The sequence below is a fragment of the Malaya genurostris genome, chromosome 2 (assembly GCF_030247185.1).
Source record: "Malaya genurostris strain Urasoe2022 chromosome 2, Malgen_1.1, whole genome shotgun sequence".
In the NCBI taxonomy this organism is placed as follows: Eukaryota; Metazoa; Arthropoda; class Insecta; order Diptera; family Culicidae; genus Malaya; species Malaya genurostris.
Window position 1 is genome coordinate 320,151,316 of NC_080571.1, and position 14,958 is coordinate 320,166,273.

Genomic DNA, 14,958 nt, shown 5'->3' on the forward strand with positions numbered 1-14,958 from the left:
CGATCTTCAGTGTAACCTTTCTTTTGCTTGGGTAAATCGTGATGGCTCGATAAAACATTAATTTTATTAGGATGGCCGAATTTTGTGCGGGGTTGGTTGGCAGAATCGTATATTTAGCGTATAGAAATTTTTATTTTGATATTCGTGAAAAAATGTTTGTGTTTATAAGTTTGCACGAAAGTTGGAGACATTTTTCTTATTCTAGCCACAGTAAGTACTGAAAGATCGGTCCTCTTCCGCAATAATAGCTTCACCTTCACGTCCCTCTGGTGGTTCCTGAAATCCGTTTTAGTTCCGCTCCCCGCTTTTCTGGCTTTTGTCAAACGAGTATCGAAGGATTTAAGAACATTATGGACAGTGCTTCCAGGAAAACCAAACTTTTCTTACTGACATATCCGAAATTTCATTACAACTATACACAACTGCTTTTCCCCATTTGCTTTTCTTTCGAGGTCATCTTCGATCCAAAAGCTTGTAGTAACACCAGAGATTGATTTTAGGTTTGTTTTCTCATTAGAGATTACTCTACTGTTTGAAAGTTGTTTTACTGTGTGAAGTGACGTCACTACTCAATATTGTATGACAAATCATTGAGAATAGGTTTACTCCAGAACAACGCATCAAAATCGTGGAAATTTATTTTATAAATCAGTGTTCAATTAAAACTGTTTATAGAGCACTTCGTGAATTTTATGGTACACATAATCGTCCTTCTGAGAACACCCTAAAGAACGCAATTACCGGTCTACATTCACTCTTTTGGGTGTCAAGCCATCTACAAGAATGAGAAGAGTTCGGTCTATGGGCTGGTGGAATCATCGGTCCTTACTTCTTTGAAAATAAGGAAGGTGCGTTACCGTGAATGGAAATCGATACAGAACCATGATCAATGAAGTTTTAATGCGCATTCTTGAAGATATGGATGTGGATGAAATGTAGTTTCAACAGGATGGTGTCACTTGCCATACTGCGGCCGAAACAATCGACTTATTGAAAGATCAAGAAATTATCTACCAAATAATATAAAATTGGCCATTTCATAGTTTGGCATGTGATTTATCCGAATTTCAAATTAGCAAGCTCTTAAATTGCCACCCTTTATCATTACGGTATGCTTGGATTTACGTCAAGTGTAGGTTTAACTCAACCAAATTTGTCATAGATCGACCAAACCCCGAGTGCAAGAGTGCACACTTAGAAAAAATCGTGTAAATTTATGTCTTCTGAGTCCGACATATGCCATCGACAAAAATTACAAATTTTTACAGTGCTAAAGCTTGTAAGTTTACATGTCTGCTTCAAAGTTGGGTATGGTTTATAGATTATGATTCATGAATCTTCTCATGTACTTATAATAAAACTTTTTAACAAATTTTGGAATTTGAATGCTCAAAATTATACAAGATAGCTGCGATATTAGGCTTACTGAATACAAAAAGCCCGCGAGATCATCTCCCCAAGCAGCGAAATTGAAAATAACTTGCACTCATTCTGTCAGCACAGTTTAAAAGCCAATTGAAACATACCAGAAACCGATAATTGAAAGGTACGCCGCCAACGAAACCTATAAAAAGTCCAACCCTGTCGAGCACACGGACACAGTATAAGCCAGTTCACAACGGAGAACATGAACGCATCACCTTGGACAATCTGGACGCTAACGTTCGGTATCGGAATGCTGGCGGCTCGGTCGCAGAACTGCTGGCACATCATCAACGTCCAAACCGGCCAGTATCTGCAGTCGACGAAAACGGTGGACCCAAACAACAACCACCACACCTTCGCCTGGTTGTCCCACAACCGTAGCACTTCGGCGCTCTGGTCCATTGCACCGTACCAGCGGAATTTTTCATTCTTTCTAAACCGGGACACCCAAGAGTATCTGGTGTTGCATCATCGGAACGATGTCGCCTACCTGATGACGGAAGCGCAGGGTGCCGCGATGCCACGAGGTGCGTTCCTGTTCCGACTGCACGATCGGCCCGACGAGATTGTGAACGTCATGAAAAACTACTCCCTCTATGCGGCCTCTCCCGGTGGGGGCGAAGATGGGCTGGTTCACGGGACACTTCGCTGCGGATTGAAACAGTGCCGCTGGAGATACGAGGGATATACGTGCTAATTATGCGATTGCACAATGTTTAAATGTTTGATAGTCGGTCGGCTCTAAAAACCGCAGCTCGTTGTGGGTGGATTGTGATTTGCAGCTTTACTGGCTTAGCTAATTCAAATGAATTGCGGGGTCAACCGTGACTAGTTTTGATTTGATTATTGACTATCGCCAACGCCAACGGTTCACGAGGTGTCGCATTTGTTTCGCAGGATAAGTTAAAAATAAATAATTCAGTTGTGTGGATGATTTCATAATTCATTTATTTGATCCGCGGTACTGGCGATGCTGCGTAATCAGTGCTCAAAATTCTGATAGGTCAAAGATTCAGATATTTTTAGAAGTTTGATCAATTTTCGAAAACATATCAAAGTTTAGTGATTTTGGTAGATGATAGACACTTTAAGATGCTCATATCAAAAATCAAATAGTGAAACTTTTGCACAACTTAGTATTAATTTGGGCAGTACTGCAACCTTTCAACAAACTTCTAATCTTCGGTAAATTCTAAAATATTTAAACTTTCTACTACCAATTGTTATCATTTATTGAGCGCCTGTGCGTAACTGAATCAAACACATAGTTTCAAAAGAAAGTCAATTTTTCACTATCATCAGTGTGAGAATCCAAGGTCAGAAACGTTTGCTCAACGAACCATCACCAGATAAGGTTTCATAGAAGTGTTGATAATATACCATCTTGAGGACTTCAACGAACTTCAGTCTACCGCAGCGACGAACAAAGATTATTTCCATGCCATCAAACGGTGAATCGGAAATCGAAATGAAATACACGTTATCAAAGTCATCATCAATTTTCAAGAGAATGCTTTGGTAGGAAGGCCAATGCATTTTAATTTATTGTTTTTAATTTTTTAATTTGACTAGTAAACGGAAATAAATTCACGATAAATATAAAAGAATTGATTTCGCAAGGCTTAAAATCATTTGAATGCTACCGGCCGGGATAGAATCTTACAAATGTTTCAATGAGACTATTTAAATGACAAGATAAAGGCCAAAAATATTATTAATAATATTAAAAACTTATGTGTTCTAGCACAAAATTTGGCTAACCCCTAAATGTAGAGAAAGACATTAACCACTAGGATGATCAGTAAGTGTTTTTTTTATCGTGTGTTTCACATACACTTATTTGGGTTTGAAATTGGTTGAGCTATATCTGTTCAAAACCAGATCACTGTTTGCAGTGTTCTCTTTTCCGTATTTTGAATTCGCGACTCTAAATTTTGTTTAAAAAAAATTTAAATAATGTTATATACTGTTATATAACTTAACGAAAAAATAGAATTAAACATCAAAAGTTCTGGCAACACAGAACGATCAAGAAACGTTCACAAAATAAAGTTGCTCGACCAAGATAGAGTCAGTTCTTACAAGACTACTAAAGTGTTTAGATCAACAAAGTTATCACAGTGCCCTTTCTGAAAGTGTTCTTTCCATTTATGATTTCCACTTAGTGATATTTCCACTTTGACCTTTTTATCCTAAGGTGAGTAGTATATAAAAAGTGGCGACGAGGAAAATTCTATAAAGTGGCATTTTTTGCGGTGTGCTTTAGTGCTTTTGTATAGCTTTTTGTTTCCGCAGGCAAGTTATCTGCAAATAGCAGCGGTCGATACCGACACTATTAATACAATTTTTTCATTTACGTAATGAGTGGTAAGTGGATATAGGGTAAAAGTGTATCATAGTGGCAGCGTTTTATTTTAAAGAAAAGTTTAGCGCGTTGTTCTATGGTGGAATTTAACCTTTTGATTGCAAGCGTGGCGTCGTTTTTTTCTTTTGGTTGTTGAACAATGAAAGTTTCAATACAATAATAGATCCTTTGTTTTATTGGAATAATTGAACACGTTTTTCAACCTCATTCTAATATTTTTTTTCTTTTATCATAACGAAAGTGTCGGCAGTACAAATAAAAGCGAAATAACATTACCAGCGGAAAATTTCTGGAAAATTATCTTCGGCAAAGGTCGCATAATCCGACGAAGGTCGAGGCAAAAATTTTTATCGGGTGAGATCGTTTAAATCTTCGGTGAGTCGTTTTATTTTTTTTATTAAGAAAATCGTTTAACCATATTAGTGAAGAATAGAATTTCTATAGTGCAGTTTCGTGTTCTTTTTTTTATATTTAAAGATGGCTAATATGGTTACGACTATCGAGCCGTACCGCAAGGGTACATCCTCCTCAGATTGGGAGGAGAGGTTGGGCTATTATTTTATAATGAACAATGTTAGAGATGATGCCAAGAAGGCCCATTTTGTGACGCTGGGTGGTCCAGTAGTTTTTTCAGAGTTAAAGTTGTTGTTTCCAAATGGCAAGTTGGTGGAAGCGCCATATGCAGAAATAGTGGCAAAACTAAAATTGAGATTCGATAAAGTAGAATCAGACTTAATTCAACGTTTTAAATTTCATCAAAGAATTCAGCAGTTGGATGAAACGGTAGAGGATTTTATTTTATCGGTAAAACTTCAAGCAGGGTTTTGTACATTCGGAGACCATAAGCATACAGCCATTCGAGATCGAGTAGTTGCTGGTTTAAGAGACAAAGCTCTCCAGCAAAGACTCCTCAATGAGGATAACCTCACATTCGAATCCGCTGAAAAGATTATAGCGACGTGGGTGATTGCGGGTTCGAACGCTAGAGTTCTTGATGCTGCTAATGGTAATATGCTAAACAGAACGACTATAGTGAATAATCCCACTAGCAGTCCTGCCATAAATGTATTGCATAGATTTGCAAATGCAACAAGAATTCAGCAAAACCAAGATCCAAGAGAAGGTAGCTCAAGGGGGCCGGTGAAAAGCCGTTTAGGGTATATGGACCGAAAAGTACATTTTGACAATTATAACCAAACTGGTTTAAATAAAAATTTTAAAAAATTTGAACGATTCCGACCTGATTTTTCGAACTCGATTTGAACATATTGTAAGAAAAAGAGACACATAAAGAGTAAATGTTTCGCTTTGAGGAATCTGAGAAAGGATACGGTAAATGTCGTAAATTCATATGATCCTGGACCCAGTGCGGATAGACATCTGAGTGAGCTACTGAACAGGATGACGACCGACATGAAGAATCCATCCGACAGTGAGGAAGATAAAGGTACAGATGTTTTGAATTGTATGAATGTTTCATCTATTTCAGGTGTAAATAATCCTTGTGTAATTAAATGTAAAATCGAAGATAAATGGATAAATATGGAAATAGATTGTGGGGCATCTGTGTCAGTAATGAGTAAATTACAGTATGAGTCCAATTTTTTGAACAATTTGAGTAAATGTAGTAGACAATTAATGGTAGTTAATGGGTCAAAGTTAAAAATGGTGGGAGAAACTAATGTTTCAATTGAACTGTATGATTTTAAAAGTATTTGACATTATTTATTGTAGATTGCAATAACGTTTTTGTTCCCCTAATGGGTAGACCGTGGCTGGACGTATTTTTTCCAAAATGGAGAGATTTATTCTTGGGAAATACTATGATTAATAGGGTAAATGACCATAATTTGGACAATCTTGTGGAAGACATCAAAAATAAATTTTCTAAAGTTTTTTTGAAAGATTTCTCTTCACCGATAAATCGGTTTGAAGCAAATCTGGTATTGAAAAATAATATTCCGATTTTTAAAAAGGCTTATGACGTACCTTTTCGTTTGAAGGATAAAGTATTGAAATATTTAGACAAACTAGAAAAAGAGAATGTCATTACACCAATTCAAACCAGTGAATGGGCATCACCGGTGATTATAGTTATGAAAAAGAATAATGATATCAGAATGGTTATTGATTGCAAAGTTTCAATCAATAAACATATAATTGCCAATACATTTCCTTTACCAATAACACAAGATTTGTTTGCTAATTTATCTGGCAGTAAAATTTTTTGTTTGCTAGACTTAGAGGGTGCGTACACGCAGTTGAGATTATCGGAAAGATCAAAAAAATTTATGGTTATTAATACGATTAAAGGTTTATACACATATAACAGGCTTCCACAAGGTGCTTCTATATTCCAGCAGGTCATGGACCGAGTTTTAGAGGGGATTGAAGGAGTTTCATGTTATTTAGAAGATGTGCTCATTTCTGGGAAAGATTTAGATGATTGTGCTAAAAAACTTAATTTTGTTTTAGAACGATTGTTAGAAGTCAACATCAAAGTAAATTGGGACAAGTGTAAGTTTTTTGTGAATGAGTTGAAATATTTAGGCGTTATTATAAATAAAAAAGGGGTATTCCCTTGTTCGGATAAAATTTCCACGATTAAAAATGCTAAAGTACCAAAAAATACTACGGAACTTAAATCTTTTCTAGGATTGATCAATTATTATCATAGGTTTATACCACATTTATCAGAAAAACTTTATTATCTTTATAATTTATTGAAAAAGAATACTAAATACATTTGGGACGAAAACTGCAACAATGCATTTGAAGAAAACAAAACGTTATTATTGTCAACTAAATTTTTAGAGTTTTATGACCCACAAAAACCAATTGTGATAGTTTCTGACGCTTCCGGCTATGGCCTGGGAGGAGTTTTAGCTCATGTAACAGATGGAATTGAAAAACCAGTTTGTTTTACGTCATGTTCGCTGAATTCAGCACAGAAATCATACCCAATTTTACATTTAGATGCATTGGCCCTAGTTACAACGATAAAAAAATTTCACAAATATTTATTTGGAAAAAAATTCCAGATTCTTACAGACCATAAACCATTAGTCGGTATTTTTGGTAAAACTAGAAAAAAATCAATTTATGTGACGAGATTACAAAGGTACATTTTAGAGCTGTCAATATACGATTTCGATATTCAATACAGACCGTCACATAAAATGGGAAATGCAGATTTCTGCTCTCGTTTTCCTTTGGAAAAACCAGTTCCAGAAAGATATGGTGGAGAAGAATTTATCAGAAGCATAAACTTTAGCAAAGATATGCCACTAAATTACGAATTCATTGCCAAAGAAACAAAGGAAGATAAATTTATACAAAGTATTTTAAAATTTATTAGCAACGGTTGGCCAAAGAAAATGGATAGAAGTTTAACAAGTGTTTTTGCTAATCAACATGATGTTGAATCAGTTGAGGGATGTTTAATGTACCAAGATAGGGTGGTGATTCCATTAAAATTGCAAGATATCGTAAAGATGAAACAGCTTGCTAGACGCACAGTTTACTGGTTTGGCAATAATAAAGATAAATTAGAAAAATTTGTTGGCAAATGCTTCAGTTGTAATAGTATGGCAGTATCTAATAAACCAAAAACTGAATCTAAATGGATTCCAACGACAAAACCTTTCAGTCGTGTTCACGTTGATTTTCTCTATTTCTCACACCATACTTTTCTGCTATTGGTAGATAGTTATTCAAAATGGTTAGAGATCAATTGGATGAAAAGAAGAACAGACTGTAATAACGTTTTAAAATGTTTAGTGGGCTATTTTGCTCGATTCGGATTACCGGACGTCTTAGTATCTGACGGCGGTCCGCCATTTAACTCTTATTCTTTTACAACTTTTCTGGAGAGACAAGGCATTAAAGTCCTCAAAAGCCCGCCTTACAATCCATCAAGTAATGGTCAAGCGGAGCGATTGGTAAGAACAACCAAAGAAGTATTAAAGAAGTTTCTATTAGAACCGGAAGTGTCTGAGTTAAATTTGGAGGATCAGATTAATTTATTTTTGTTTAATTATAGAAATAACTATTTGACAAGTGATGGATATTTTCCATCAGAGAAAATATTCTCATATAAACCAAAGACTTTAATAGATTTAGTGAACCCTAAATTGGGTTATAGAAGACATTTGCTTTTTCCGCAAACAAAAAATGATGAAAATATAGAAAATGATAGGATTACGTTTCGCAAGGAACAGAATGATCCATTAAATGAACTGATTGAAGGGGATGAAATTTGGTATAAAAACCATAATCCAAATAATAAAGTAAGATGGTTAAAAGCTATTTTTTTAAAACGAGTTCCCAAAAACATATTTCAGATTACCATTGGAAACGTCCGGGCAGAGGCCCATCGAGACCAGATACGAGTGTCTAAGGACCAATCGAATCTATCGAGACCGAATCTTCTCGTTACGGCTCCCTCGGAGAAGCTATCGAGAAGCATGGAAGGAGAAGAAGATTTTTGTGGATTTCCTGAAAGCAGTGAAGAAATACAGCATAGGAAACCTTCGAGAAATAGAAGATTAGAAGAGACCTTAATGGGTCAATCGATTGATGAACCTAGGCGTTCGAAAAGAAAACGGCAAAGGCTGAAAGTGATTATTTATATTTTTGATTTGTTGAAACTTTCATAATTTTGAATTCGAATAATTAAATAACATAAATGTAAAAAAAAAATTTAAATTTTATACAAAATTGTATTGAATTGTTAAAGAATTTTCTAAAAGGATAAGAGCTGTTATATACTGTTATATAACTTAACGAAAAAATAGAATTAAACATCAAAAGTTCTGGCAACACGGAACGATCAAGAAACGTTCACAAAAAGTTGCTCGACCAAGATCGAGTCAGTTCTTACAAGACTACTAAACTGTTTAGATCAACAAAGTTATGACAGTGCCCTTTCTCAAAGTGTTCTTTCCATTTGTGATTTCCACTTAGTGATATTTCCACTTTGACCTTTTTATCCTAAGGTGAGTAGTATATAAAAAATAAAAAAGAGTACTAACATACACATAAATTGATAAAGATAATTATTATTTGCTAAAAGTCATCGGACTTTAAGTTTATCGGAGTAAATGAATAAATTTCAATTTTTATGCTGTTCGATATTTATTTAGTCACATGGTAAGCAGGCAGTGGCAGGATAAATGAAGATAATGTCAATTGTTTCTAAAGAGTGAAATGTCCAGAGAATGTTAGAAAGCGACTAAGGACCGATGTTAGTTGGATGAAAAAATGATCAGAATTTATCGTTCATCTATTGCCGATCACGAATAAGAAATTAAAAATATTTATGACAATACCGATTCGCGAGGAAGTCTAAAAATTTTTTCATATTTGTGCCTTGACGTAAAACCGTGCGGTTTCATCCAACAAAAAACAGATTTGAAAAATCAAAATGATTGGAATTGAGGAAGTAAATATTCACCGAAGCCTACACCTCAGAGGTTGAAATCGAACCTGGAAACTATTTCCACCCGTAAAATTATTGATTTCGATAACTCTACCAGGAAACACATTCTTTCTTATCGTTCATCCAGTAAAGCCGGTTGAGATTTATTGTATATCTTTAACTCTTGAATATCTTGAATAACTGAGACTTCATGACAACGAGATTACAATTACTTGAAAACAGATGGTATGGTATTAGAATTCCCAAAAATTCAATTAAGATTTAAGTTCTTCATTTCAAATTCATGTAACTCTTTATTTTGAAACTGCGCAGAATCATGCAGGTTGCAACAACTGAATCGAGTCGATTAATAAATAGAATAACCTTTTCTCGATTCTCAATAGAAAGAAAATTCTTATATTAAAACTATCGTTTTGCACAAATTTTCAACACAAAAGTCTATTGCTGCGTATGCTGCATAGCATGTAGTGGAATCTTGTTGGAACAAAGTTTGTTCCAAACATTTTAAAAATATTTACACTGACACAATGGGCCCGACCTTGATGGTTTCACTAGATTTGAAAATGAAAGGAATATTTCGTTTGTGTGTCATCGACAAACTGTTGCGGACTAGTACTACCACGATATTTTCAGCGATATTCATGATAGATTAACACAACTGATCGTTGTGGCTTTTGAGATTCGTATTTCCACATCTGCCAGCAGTGCAGTGGATTCAATAACCGCACAAATCGTGATCTTTTCTCGCAAGGAATTATTTGTTTGCTTCAAATGTAAGGAAGAACTGGATGGTAGAAGTGTATTCTCCTACATCAAAGACTTAATGGCATCATAGCAACCCCAACCTACACACCTGACGGATCTATCTGCTCAAGTCAATCAACTTTTCAACTTGATTGAGACACTCAGCAAGCAAGTTGAAAATATTGCATCTGATCGTTCAACTAGTGAATTTGCAAGTGCTTCCGGATGGCCTAAATTAGGTGTGAAACGGCGACGTTGGAAACAATGGGCAAACTGTTCAAGCCACTGCCGAACGTGGAACGAAGTCTATTGATTTAAGTGACTTCCCAAGTAGCAATTAGAACCAGAGCTAATAAAAGTCAATTTCATCGACTGAAAAATAGACGAAAATGACAAGCAATTACTGTCACTCTCAGCTTCGCTTGCAAATTTTGAGAACGAAATCCATGTCCAGTCAATGACATAAGTGGGACAGTAGCTTCAAAATTATGTTTTTTCTTTCATTTGCCCTTTCAGTCATTTGCAGTTTTCAGTGAAAATCCCATAGTATGCAGTGTCGGTATTCAATTGAAATTAAATTGAAAACGACAGAAAAAGGTTTCACAATAAGTTTTAACTGTTGGTGCTCGAATTTGTAGTAGTTTTGATTTCCGAAGAAGTTCTGGGATGTAATTATTTCGATTTGCCATATTTTAGTCTTTTTTTATAGCCAAGCGTCACAGATTTTCAATACATCGTGAAAAAATGAGAATTGAAATTCTGCTGTTGCTACCTGAAGACGTTAGTTTGGTTTCGTCTTGTCACATAGGAAAGAGTGACGTTGGCAATTAAGCTCTCTCATTTTTTCGATGAGATTACAACTTCTGACTAAGTGCATATTATGCGGACATATATACATCAATGGAAAGCAAAAATCTCTAGCTAACAACTGATTAAGAAACTAAGTTGATTCATTTGATTGAAAAAACTTTATTATCAATTTAGTAAAGTGATAAATTTTGGCCATTTAAAAAAGGTGTTCGGTTACCGGCATCGCGAGAAATTTCGCAAAAAAGGAAAAATATAAGTAAAGACTGCAATTATTCAAAGATAAAACGGAATTTATTCTTTTCGGAGGCGTTATGGACAAAAGTCTTCATTGTCTGAAGGTGACTACGAAATTTGATAATTTACTGACAAATATGCAGATTTGGTATCTCTGCATGTAACTGACAATTTTTCACGACTTGTCGAAATCGGTTAACATTTTGAAAATTACGAAAAAAAACTATGGTTGTGGAAATACATACAGCATCCGGTATTAAATCACGAAACAGATCGATTTCACCTCAACTATAAAGACTGTCCCAGAAAGTATGGACGCACTTTGATTTCGCTGTAAATAATTCACAAATGTTAGATATTCAAATTTTATTCGATATACTGATAATATTAGACTACAACAACAGAATATTATTCTCAACATTTGCTACTTCGCTATTGTAGACTAGCTGGTGCACCTTCTTGCGAACGTTCCTCATTAAATTCCGTACAGACTTCTTGGCCACAAGTTTTGACACTTTTTTCCAATCTTTTTCGAACTGTTGAATGGTTTCGGCTGCCGAGACATGTTTCCTAAGATGTGCCTTCGTTAATGCCCAAAATTCCTCAATTGGTCTAAGTTGTGGGCAATTTGGTGGATTCATATCTTTTGGGACGAAAGTGACTTTTTTGGTAGTATACGGTAGACAACAGTAGAATGGTTGATTTCGAGTAGTGGCAAGAAGCAAGATCTGGCCAGAAGACAACAGGATCCTTGTGGCTTCGAATCATGGGTAGAAGTCGTTGTTGTAAACATTCCTTGATGTATATTTCTCTGTTCATTGAAGCAGTGGTGATGAAGGGTTTCGAAATCTTACCGCAGCTACAAATTGCTTGCCAGACCATAGCTTTCTTACCAAATTTTTCGACTTCAATCGATGTCTCGGACTGGTTTAACACTTGCCCTTCTCGCACCGTATAATATTGTGGTACCGGCAAGGATTTGTAATCGAGTTTCACGTAGGTCTCGTCGTCCATGATTATACAGTTCAAATTTCCATCAAGAATCTTATTGTACAGCTTTCGAACCCTCGGCCTGATCGATGCTTCTTGTTTCGGACTACGTTTTGGTTGTTTCTGCTTCTCATGGGTTCGAAAATTCAAACGTTATTTAGCACGAAGAACATTTGACTTCGAAGTGCCCACTTTTTTGGCCACATCCCGAGCTGAAACCTCCTTCTTTTGCTCGAATGCCTTCAGTATACGTTTATCCAACTGAGGGTTAGCAGGACCTTTTTTTCGACCCGTTTTCGGTTTATCCTCAAAGGTGTTATCCTCACCGAACTTCCTGATTGCATTTCGCACGGCTTTTTCACTTACTCCTTCCATGTTTGCTATCTTTCTCAGTGACAGTCCGCGTTCTGTGCACCATTTGTACACAATTTTTCGACGTTGTTCTGCTGAAAGTCCACGCATTTCGAAACAAACTAATGAAAACGAATAAACAACTGCACAAGTGGTTAGAGAAGAGTGTAAACAACAGGACGCAGCCATAAAAATTGACAGACTCTGAACCATTCCGAAATGGCAGCGGTTTTTGGTTGCGTCTATACTTTCTGGGACAGTTTTTACTATAAAACATACTATAAAACAAGTCAGAAAGAACTTTTGTGTTGATTTTCACGCAATTAAAATTTGTTTTGATTGATTATCATCATTCAGTGATATCTTGTCAGTATTAGCGCAGTATATTGAGAAAAAAACACACAGCTGGTTGTCCGGAGTCTTAAGATTTTCGAAAGAATTTTCGTATTTTAGCTGGGAGCACGTATTAATACAAAACGCAATAAAATTGCAACATATTCTCGGTAGCCAGCTACCCAGAGTAATAAGCACATGATAATATTAGTCGAAAATTTACTAACAAACAACCCCTTCCTGTGATGCATGTGGAAATGCAGAGAATTCTTCGGTTTCTGGTAGCAACATGCATTTAACTAACAATAGATCGACCTTCGGACGTGGCCGGCGTCGGTATTGATCAGCATGCCGGGATCAATGCAGTTTTCACAATGTAAAACTACGTGCTATTCCCAAGCAAGTTGTTTCAGAAAAAAAAAATTTGCAAACTTAATTGGATCTGATCAACAACGGAGTAGCAACACACGGTCTCTAATGCTAATGCTAATTATTTTTCATTAAGACAAAATATATCAGATGATGTTTTTATGCAAATAAAGAAATATCAAGGCTAGCGTCACTTCAATCACTGTAACTCACCAATCAATCGTGTGATTTGAACATTTCAGTTTATTTTCTGTGGAGCTCTCGGAAATGCCAAACACGGCTTTCACCATGGTTATCGAATTTAACAAGTAATTTTTTAGATGCCTGTTTAAATGTGGAAACTAAGGCGAAACCGAGAGTACCGTTTAATATCTGGGTTCCTTTACATACTTGAACTACTAAAACTCACACTTATAAAAATTCAACCCTCCAGACATTGAAATTCGCAAGAAAATCTCTCTAACTAGATAAACTCTATTACTAATAGCGATAAGCGGTGCCTAGAAGCTGACTAGTTTTTCGCTTAGTTAAACGTATCATCTTGTGTGTGTGTGTGTGTGTTTTTTTTTGCAGTACCCACTCCGTCCACGGGGATTGCATTTCAAATCCCACTGCCGTACTCCGCCCACCATCAGGACAATGGTATGCGACAGTAAGGATCAAACCGCTCGAATGGATCCGACGAACAGAACTTTGCTACCCGTTCCGTAGGAGAGCGATTAGCAGTTGAGGCATGAAGATGTTCACCCTGTAAGGACCTGCACTCCTGCATTTTCCGGTCCCGGCGCGTAGACAGCCCTGGCTGTTAGTGAAGTTACAAGCCGGGCTCTGCTTCGCCACCGAAACAGCAGCCCTTTTCTATTGTAGCAAAGCGATTTAGTGGCATCGGAATCCGGTAAGAACTAAGCTCTGTCTAGTGTACCGACAGGGCCGCAATTAAACAGAATCGAACAATCCGGAACATAGTTACAGTTTGTTCTGCTCACAGCTGTCAGCATGATGATGATGCTGGATGATGCTGAATGGTTGCCATAGTGTTTCTAGGAAAAAGCGAGTCCCCGGACCAGAGCCAGCGTTGACGATGATGGAAGCGAAAGAGAGAGAGAGACAGTGAGATTTGAAGAGCAAAACAATTGAAAGCAAAATGTTGTCAACATGAATCGGGGATTACACTTCACTTTGCAGTTGCAACCGGGAACCGAACGAAGGAACTCTGTGGCACTGTGGGTGGCCTGGAAGCAGGCTTTCGCTGCAGTATTCTGTGTAGACACACGACACAGGATAGAGGATTTGCTTTTGCCACCTCAATAAACATTGTATCCAGCTGAAATGGCTAAATCGTTCGCAGGATGCTCGCCCTGCGACTAGTCGGGCACGGTTGTCGGTCAGGATTTGTAAATGGCGCGGCCATGTTATTGTTAGAGGGAACAGGAAACATTCGGTTGCACTTTCTATGTTTTCCTCACTTCATCTCTCTCTCTAGCTCTTGCACTGCTTGTTTGTTCGTGACTGCCGTTTACAGTTGCTAGGCTGTCCGACTGCTGTAAACTCAATAAACCGACTCATCAATGTAATCTGCGGCACGTGTTCAGTGTTTTATTGAAAGCGAAAATTCTCGTTCTTGGAACTAGTATCGGTTAAAAGATTCGGTTGAGTGCAAACCAATGTTGGAAGTTGGTAATTCGATGTGAACTTCAACCAATAATATTTCATTACTCTGCCTGACAAGAGCTTATTGTTAAAAAGAAATGTTTTCCACAGAACGAAGTAAAATTTTCCCGGCATATCTGTACCGTTTGCAGCATCCATGCATCTCTTCGGTTACGAGATTCTTTCCATCACTGAGTTTTCACACCGCACACAATTTTACTGCAGAATGTGCACATGACATCGGACG